The sequence below is a fragment of the Mchenga conophoros genome, linkage group LG16, assembly GCF_057382185.1.
Source record: "Mchenga conophoros isolate Kocher_MC1m ecotype Shallow Benthic linkage group LG16, M_conophoros_male_GT1.1, whole genome shotgun sequence".
Lineage (NCBI taxonomy): Eukaryota > Metazoa > Chordata > Actinopteri > Cichliformes > Cichlidae > Mchenga > Mchenga conophoros.
The window spans coordinates 11,001,376-11,010,864 of NC_140541.1; the positions used below are offsets into that span (position 1 = coordinate 11,001,376).

The 9,489-nt window shown below is 40.4% G+C and overlaps 1 long non-coding RNA gene across 1 annotated transcript; it reads left to right on the plus strand.

Annotated features, from left to right (window-relative positions):
• Positions 1-8,085: 8,085 nt before the first annotated feature.
• LOC146556333 (uncharacterized) lies at positions 8,086-8,737 on the plus strand. Its single transcript, XR_014889003.1, has 3 exons — positions 8,086-8,177; positions 8,275-8,386; positions 8,704-8,737. It is a non-coding gene; the product is annotated as an uncharacterized LOC146556333 (long non-coding RNA).
• Positions 8,738-9,489: the final 752 nt, after the last annotated feature.

The following is a 9,489-nucleotide window of genomic DNA, read 5'->3' on the forward strand; positions in this document are numbered from 1 at the left end:
CGGAATCTGGGGAAGCCAATGCATCCCGCTCACTCACCGCCTCGGGCTGCTCGAAAGTAAATGCAGACGGGTGGTGAAGTCCAAGGTCCAAAAGAAGAAACTCCTGCTCCCACGAACAAAGCGAGCCCAGAAGCCATGGGAGACCGGTCACCAGACGCTGTAGCCGCCTCTCTATAGCGCGCTGGGACGTGCCACCCGGGTTTTCCAGCCACAGGTCGATGAGCTCCTGTGTGGCATCGATGAGAGTCTCTCGTAGCTCCCTGGACGGATTAAGCGCTGCTGGGTCCATCTTGTGGTTGTGTCGTACTGTCACGGTCCGGGGCAGCGGCCGTGGGGAGAGTGGAAGGAGGACTCAAAACGCAGCACTTATTCAGGTGTGAGGGTGATTTATTGATAATATCAAATATAAAGTGGGGATGGTAAAACAGAACTAAGGATGAACTAACTGGGAGAAACTACACAAAGAAATAGCAAACCTGAGCATGAAGGGAGAACAGCAGGGAGAGCACGCAGGGGATTACACCAGGTATGAACACAGACGACGCGACGAGGAGCAGAGGAAATCACACACTATAAATACACAAAGAGACACTGGGAAATCACACACAGGTGGGGGAAACAGCTGGACCTGATTAACCTGACGAGACAGGGGAACACTAACACCAGGGACCAACAGAGGGAGCACAAACCCAGAACCCAGTGTCTAAAATCCCAAACACAAACCATCCCAAAACAGCCATGAATAATAATGAAAGTAATAACAATAAAGAACATAAACATAAAGTCACTGAGTCATGGTCGCAGGACCATGACATTTAACCTACTGGAAACCTGGATGTAGTGATTTTTTGATGATCTGATCAGTTACAGTAGGGCAAAAAAGTATTTAGTCAGCCACCGATTGTTCAAGTTCCCCCACCTAAAATGATGACAGAGGTCAGTAATTTGCACCAGAGGTACACTTCAACTGTGAGAGACAGAATGTGAAAAAAAAATCCATGAATCCACATGGTAGGATTTGTAAAGAATTTATTCGTAAATCAGGGTGGAAAATAAGTATTTGGTCAACAACAAAAATACAACTCAATACTTTGTAACATAACCTTTGTTGGCAAGAACAGAGGTCAAACGTTTACTATAGGTCTTTACCAGGTTTGCACACACAGTAGCTGGTATTTTGGCCCATTCCTCCATGCAGATCTTCTCGAGAGCAGTGATGTTTTGGGGCTGTCGCCGAGCAACACGGACTTTCAACTCCCGCCACAGATTTTCTATGGGGTTGAGGTGTGGAGACTGGCTAGGCCACTCCAGGACTTTCAAATGCTTCTTACGGAGCCACTCCTTTGTTGCCCGGGCGGTGTGTTTTGGATCATTGTCATGTTGGAAGACCCAGCCTCGTTTCATCTTCAAAGTTCTCACTGATGGAAGGAGGTTTTGGCTCAAAATCTCACGATACATGGCCCCATTCATTCTGTCCTTAACACGGATCAGTCGTCCTGTCCCCTTGGCAGAAAAACAGCCCCATAGCATGATGTTTCCACCCCCATGCTTCACAGTAGGTATGGTGTTCTTGGGATGCAACTCAGTATTCTTCTTCCTCCAAACACGTCGAGTTGAGTTTATACCAAAAAGTTCTACTTTGGTTTCATCTGACCACATGACATTCTCCCAATCCTCTGCTGTATCATCCATGTGCTCTCTGGCAAACTTCAGACGGGCCTGGACATGCACTGGCTTCAGCAGCGGAACACGTCTGGCACTGCGGGATTTGATTCCCTGCCGTTGTAGTGTGTTACTGATGGTGACCTTTGTTACTTTGGTCCCAGCTCTCTGCAGGTCATTCACCAGGTTCCCCCGTGTGGTTCTGGGATCTTTGCTCACCGTTCTAATGATCATTTTGACCCCACGGGATGAGATCTTGCGTGGAGCCCCAGATCGAGGGAGATTATCAGTGGTCTTGTATGTCTTCCATTTTCTGATGATTGCTCCCACAGTTGATTTTTTACACGCCAAGCTGCTTGCCTATTGTAGATTCACTCTTCCCAGTCTGGTGCAGGTCTACAATACTTTTCCTGGTGTCCTTCGAAAGCTCTTTGGTCTTGGCCATGGCGGAGTTTGGAGTCTGACTGTTTGAGGCTGTGGACAGGTGTCTTTTATACAGATGATGAGTTCAAACATGTGCCATTCATACAGGTAACGAGTGGGGGACAGAAAAGCTTCTTACAGAAGACGTTACAGGTCTGTGAGAGCCAGAGATTTTCCTTGTTTGAGGTGACCAAATACTTATTTTCCACCCTAATTTACGAATAAATTCTTTACAAATCCTACCATGTGAATTCATGGATTTTTTTTCACATTCTGTCTCTCACAGTTGAAGTGTACCTCTGGTGCAAATTACTGACCTCTGTCATCATTTTAAGTGGGGGAACTTGCACAATCGGTGGCTGACTAAATACTTTTTTGCCCCACTGTATACTTTGGATACATTAGTGACACTAGCTGTAATTTTTTACAATAAATGCCTATTAAGAAATTAATTGTTTTTATCCCTTAAATAAGCTACTGTCGTCACCACACCATGCAGGCAGGCAGCACAGATACCCAACGTCTTGAACACAATAACTCAAGAACAAGGTGTTGTAAGGGTTTTAAACTGATACCGTGGTTCAGGGAGTTGGGAAGCTCATCTTGGAACCACAACGTTGCTGGTTCAATCCCCAGCTCTGTCTGTCTTGGTCGTTGTGTCCTTGGGCAAGACACTTCACCTACTGGTGTTGGCCAGAGGGGCCGATGGTGTGATATGGCAGCCTTGCTTTTGTCAGTCTGCCCCAGGGCAGCTGTGGCTACAACTGTAGCTTGCCTCCACCAGTGTGTGAATGAATAGTGAAACTGTAAAGCACTTTGAGGGTCTCGACGAGTGCTATATAAATGCAATCCATTATTATTATTATAGGTGCTATTAGAAATCTCAGATGAGGTCAAATCTCAGTGACCATGAGGTCAATGTCAGAGGACAAGTTTTTCTGAAAATCTTGTGAATGATAACTGAAGAAGAAAATCACTTTGGATGTTCAAACTTAAACCATAGGTGCTTCTACTAGGGAGGCTGAGGGGTAGCACTGGTGGCCACCAGTAACAAGGCAGGAAGCTCGTATCTGATGCCAAAAACAATGAGTTTAATTAGCTTAAATGTAGTTGGAACTAATCATTTGTACCAAATACTTTTATACTTATCAAAAATAATTAATTAGAAAATGCCAATTATCTTCAATACTTGAGGAAAGTAAAGGCAAGTCACCATAAGCTGAAATAAAGCGGTGCAGGCGCTGGTTCTGAGGAGGGATATAATTATTTTACTCCCTGGTGTGGTGCTACAGGCCACATTAAGAGTACATGAAGTCTGAATGAATATGTCACGTGAGGAAGCATACAGCAAATGATGGTTAAAAGGGTCCATGCCCACACAGTGTTAATTTTCCCTTTTTACAAGCTTATTAGTGTGGCCCCCTACCTCACTGTCAGATTCTCAAGTGGCCCTTTTAATGTTTGGTCCACTGTTGGTTGTTGCTGTCACCATCCTTTGCAGCTGTTCATCTCTCCACATCTTCACCTCAGCTGCTCTGCCTTCCAGCATCACTGCACTGCTCAAGTGTGATGGAATACACAGTTCCTGTTACCTGTCAGTCTGAAAAATTAGGCTCCCCTCTGTCAGAGTCCAGTTACAGCGCCTCTCGCTTGTATCTGTCATTCATTTGCCCTCTGTGTTCTCCCCTCATGTTCCTCATGCTTCTCACACTTTGTTTTCCCCATTTTTTCTTTGCTTTTCTTTACTTTTTTGGATTTTTGGTTTCTTGTTTTGTGAATGCAACAGCCAAATCAATGTTCACTTCATGTTCACTGTGCCTACCTCTGTGTCTTTTCTCTTCTTTAACTCTAGATACATAGGTAGATGTTAAGATGCCGCGGCCACGTCCAGACGCCTTCCTGACCTCTCCGCACAGACTATGCACCTTTTTAGTTGTTTACTTATTTATTGCTTTGTCAGACACTCCAAAATCTTTTAGTTTTATTTAATTTAATTTATATAATGTATATAATATTACTGCTCATAATGTCCTCTTTGTATATATTGACTCACTGAATATAATGTTCTCTCTCTTTATGCACAGTTGAGGAGCATATCAGGTCACATTTCACTGCGTGTTGTACTTGTATAACTATGCACGTGACAAATAAACAATCTTGAATCTTGAATCTTGAATCTTGCTGCCAGTGACCCATTCAACAACAAAACTTTGAAAGTCATCTTTAACCGGCTTTACAAAGGATTTAATGAAATTCCTCCTATCACCCCCAAATACCCTTGTGGAAAAAATGTAATGATACAAATCGACAGTATTTCCATTATTTAATGATTCTGTAATTTTCATGAAATGCTGGTACTCTTTAAAATAGTTCAGCTCAAGGGCAAAATGCTGACTTTGTAGTAGAAAAGGGTAGGGAAAAACATAACACTCATCACCTTACTTATCATTTCCAGCCAGAGGAGAGGATCTTTGCCAAACTGAGAAGTTCTTAATGCTGTCCTGAATGCAGGACACAACAGATGCAGACTGGCAAGGAGTAAATCCAAGCGAGTGTAACAAACACACAGAAGTTGCATTAAGGACTTTGTTGTAATTTAAAGACCTTACAATAATGCAGAGAAAACCTGAATAATCAGATGACCCCATATGAGCAAATATTTGGCGACAGTGGGAAGGAAAAACTCACTTTTAACAGGAAGAAACCAGGCTCAGAGAGGAGTTGCTGCAACCAACTGGGGGTGATACGAAAAGAAGAGAGTAGAGGGAGACTGAGAAAAAAAATGTTACCAATGTCTTAGCTTCAGATAACTCTAAAGTAAAATACTTTGATGCTAAATATAATAACAGATAAAACTGTTACGAAGAAAGGTGGAAGGCACAACAACAATTTTGCTCTGGCTCATTACTGAGCCTCCTTTTGGTTTGAGTGTTCAGTAATGTGCAAATGAGCAACTGATTAATGACACAGGCCAGGACAGGAAGGCAGAATCAGATGGGAACACAGGTAAAAAAGGCAGCAAGAAATGACTAACCACAGTCATAGCACACAGTCTGGCACAGCAGTGAGCGTCCCTCTGTAGTAGAATACTGATTGCTGATGACAGCAGCTGGGTCAGCAGGTCATTGGGTCAGCTGTAGTTAATGGGAACATCTCAGTTCTCATAACAGCACCTACTTTCCCTCTCTTTTGTCTTTTTGTTTTAGTCTTAACCCCAATTTGCATGAGATTTATTTCTCTAGAGGGTATTTTAACATGACCTTTTCATGTCAGTGGTTATAATCCAGTCTGGAGTGCATGTTATTTTTCACCTTCTCTCCAGTAATTACTAAAGTGGGGATTTTCAGCAAACTTGCTGGTCCTGCAATTTAAATTGATCCCTCAGAGCCACGTCCTCCAGCCAGCATACAGAAAAGACCTTTTTAGGAATCGTCACTCAGCATCATGAGCTCATGTCCTGTTATGTCAGCATTACATTGGTACTGTTGTCTCTGTGGTCTGTTTTTGTCCTCGTGTGATTTTTTTTTCCAGCCATGTTAGCTTGATTATCTTCATGGTAAAAATGTGGTCACAAAACAGTACAGCATCCACGAATGCGATCATCAGGACCAATCAGACTTTCCTTAAAGCAATGAGCTGCGTTCAGGAACAACATGTTAAATATATTACAGTTGTGTCCAGCCCTGAAGACATATCCAGGTTCTTTGGAATAGTTCAAAAACTATTATAAAGGAATTACTGTAAGACACAAAGCTTCATTTGGAGACATAAACAATTAAAAAGAAAATGAAATTTGTGACTTCTTTGTTGATATAAAAAAACATATTACTGCGGCGTTTTTTTATCTTACACAATATCGCAGATATTTTATATAGAAAAAGAGACTGGGTCTAAAAATAAGACCACTTTCAACGGTACTTAATTTAATAACTTCAATAACTAATTACTAATCACCATGTTTTGTTTTTCATCTTATTATAATGATTGTAGCATACTTGTGTTTCCTGTCTCCTCCTAGATGTGGTAATTAATCAAACTGCTTAGGGTACCAGGATTATCAACATTTACACTCAAAAAATATGCATGCCCGAATTAATATGATTCTATTTATATTTTTCACGTAATGTTTTTTTTTTATACACAAGTACAATTTGAAACGTTAAGTATAACGTAATGTACTCAGATTAAATTTACTGGAGTGGTAAACCTTTGGATCCTATATTTCAGTTGCATTTTACTCATAATTGCTGCTATATGTTTATGAAGTCAAAGAATCATTATTTAGGCATATTAGTTTTGGGGAATTATTTTTATAATACTCAAATCCTTAATAGTTATATATATTATGTGTAGTAGTTAACCTCAAAATGAATGGTAACATGTGCATTCCTGCGTTTCTGTGAATTGTCCTATTATAAATATTATGTGTAACAGCTGAAATCAAAACAAACCACAGCATTGCACCTAGGTTACATGTAGGTTCATATAATGTGTACATGTTTCTTGTTTATAAGTACATTTGACTAAACAGTCTATTGATAGTTTTCACTTGTGGTCAGAATACTGGGACACCTGGTGGAGTTTTTTGCCCTGCATCCATCTTTTCAACGTCTTCGAGTTTAACTTGGACGCATTAATCAGCATTTATTCGATACTAATGCAACCCAGGCTGTCAACAGTGGCTCATTTAAATTGTAGGAATTATTTACCTGACACTGGAAAAATACTCAGCTTCACTGTTATGGTGAGACATTAATGTGACAAACTAATACTACAGGAACTTTTCTGGCTCTACACTGTCAAAGTCCAAGTCAGAAAAATTTAAGATTTACATGTTTGTAATTAGTTTGCGCTAGCTATGTAGCACTAACCTTTAAGGATGAACAATTTCTTGTTCTTCACCACATTCAGAGATTTAAATAAAGCTGCTGAGGTAGAATATGGATCAGAATTCCCCCAAATCCATACTTTCTCTTTATATCTTTGTTTTTCCACCATGACAGATGATCCAAGTACCGTATTTCCCGGACTACAAAGCTTTAATCTACAATCCGGCAACAAATAAATTGCACTGCGAACAAAGTCTATCAACAAAGAAAACATTTTTGTTTCATACTTTTCCGTTATATTCCCTTACAAAGCTAGCTTTAACGCTTCGAGGGTTCCTTTGTTCTTGCCGTCGCCTCGACGCTTGACCCAGACTTTCGCTCTGTAGTTGCTTTTTAGCATAGTACTACAAAAAATTGTAAATATGATTGATAAACGTAAAGGTAACTGTATAAATGTGTTCAATGACTTTGTTACTTTTAATGATTGGAGCACCCGCTTCGATTTGCACTCAATTCAAACTTTACGTTGCACGCTCACCTAACTTTACGTTGCACGCTCACCTACCTTGCGTTTGCACCTTTTGTCCACAGGTAAACTGCGTTTTTGTTAACTGAAAAGTGAGATTATTAAAGACGCCTGCCAGGGCGGATATTTTCGAAAACTCCGTTTTAGTATTTACGTGTGGACGAGGAAGACAGAGAAAACGCAGCGTCAAAGGTGTGCGCCTATTTTGACGCCACACTGTGCGCCAAGTTTTTGTCTCGGTGCCATGAATTCCTACAATGGCAGACTTAGACAAAATACAGTTAATTTTATTATCTTCAGTGTTTAAATGCTTACATATACACACGCAGTTGTATGTAAAAAAAAAAAAAGAAAAAAGAGTATGTTTTATCGGGTTTGCTTGTAATTGTTGCCTATATACATTTTAAGCTATTATTTATTATTTAGTTCAATCAATAGATCAAGTTTTGTAGTGACTATGAAATATATTGTAATTATCTGTTTCCTGTTTATCCTAGACAGGGCAAAAAAGGACTCCAAATTTAAAAAAAAGATAAAAATGAAAGACTGGTGCATTGTGCAGTTTAACACTGGTGGTACAGAAATAGTCCTTAGTTCATGGATAAATGGGGAGAAATTGTCATGGCCTCCATATCCTCCATGAGACACATTCAGGATCCACGCCGCAGTAAAGAGGAGAGTTCATCCTGGTGCAACATGGCTCACCTATGCACCAGTCCGACTTCTAATAAGCCATGGTGGGTATCATCTGGATTGGTGTTGTATAAATGTAACAATAACAAGTTTTTCGTGTCCTAATTTATGTCTGGCCATACATTGTGTTTGTACTTCCAGACACATTTCACGAAGCAGAACGCAGTCTTCAGAAATATCTAAGTGAACACTGTGATACGTCTGACCTTCAGTCCGAAGCTGAAACTCAGACCAGTCATAAAAGAAAGCACAAGTAAAACTTTTTTTTATTTCATAAACATATCTTTGATTGCTAAGAATTTATGATCTTGTCTTTTATACATATCTGTGGTGCTTGCATACTGCAATATCACCACATAATATAGTCCAAAAAGTGGAAGCTTGTAAACTTTTTTATAAATGCAAAGCCGTGTACACTTGTGCACTTCAAGAATTCCTTGTATACTGTACCTTCTTGCACATCTCCGTTTCCTGTGTGTGTTGTTATAAATCAAACTGTAACTTTAGGAAATAATATTCCAAAAGCACATTTGTAATTACTTATGACCATTTTCAACTTTTTTTCTTTAGACCAAATCCCCTGTACACATATAGTGACTCAGAGGATGAACAGCCCACCAAAAAACGGTTTCCCCAGGCCCCTCGAGTGAAAATACCAGGTAATAAAATACTGTCTAGTGTCTTTGTACATATCTGTGTGTGACACAAGGAAACTTTTGACAAGTTGTCTGTATTCTTAAATACTTAAAAAAAATTATCTTTTTCTGTCAGACCTGACGAGAGCTGTTAACGAACTCCGTGAGGAGGTCAGAGCCATCCGCAATACCGGCTGCAATGAATCGGTAGATGCTGGGGTACTGCCTCTGGATTTGCCCTTGCACAACATTGAGGAGCTAAACAATGCAGAGGCAGCTCTTCAATCACAAGAGGCAAATAAGGCCGAGGGGCCGATGGCGCGATATGGCAGCCTCGCTTCTGTCAGTCTGCCCCAGGGCAGCTGTGGCTACAACTGTAGCTGCCTCCACCAGTGTGTGAATGTGAGAGAGAATGAATAGTGGCATTGTAAAGCGCTTTGGGTGCCTTGAAAAGCGCTATATAAATCCAATCCATTATTATTATTATTATAAAGGTTATGTACACTTTGTAACTATAAAGTGTAATAGCTGTCAGATGGGATTTAAATGTGTAAATGCCATTACAAACGAGCTGGCCTCGGTACTTGGGCAGGGAAAAAAACCAAGGACCAGACAAAGCAAAAAAGAGCATTTAAAGCTACAGCGCTCTGCAAATACATATTTGGTAAGTTTTACTGTTTTTTTGCTATATTACTTTGTCTTTCTTAATAACAAGACTTTC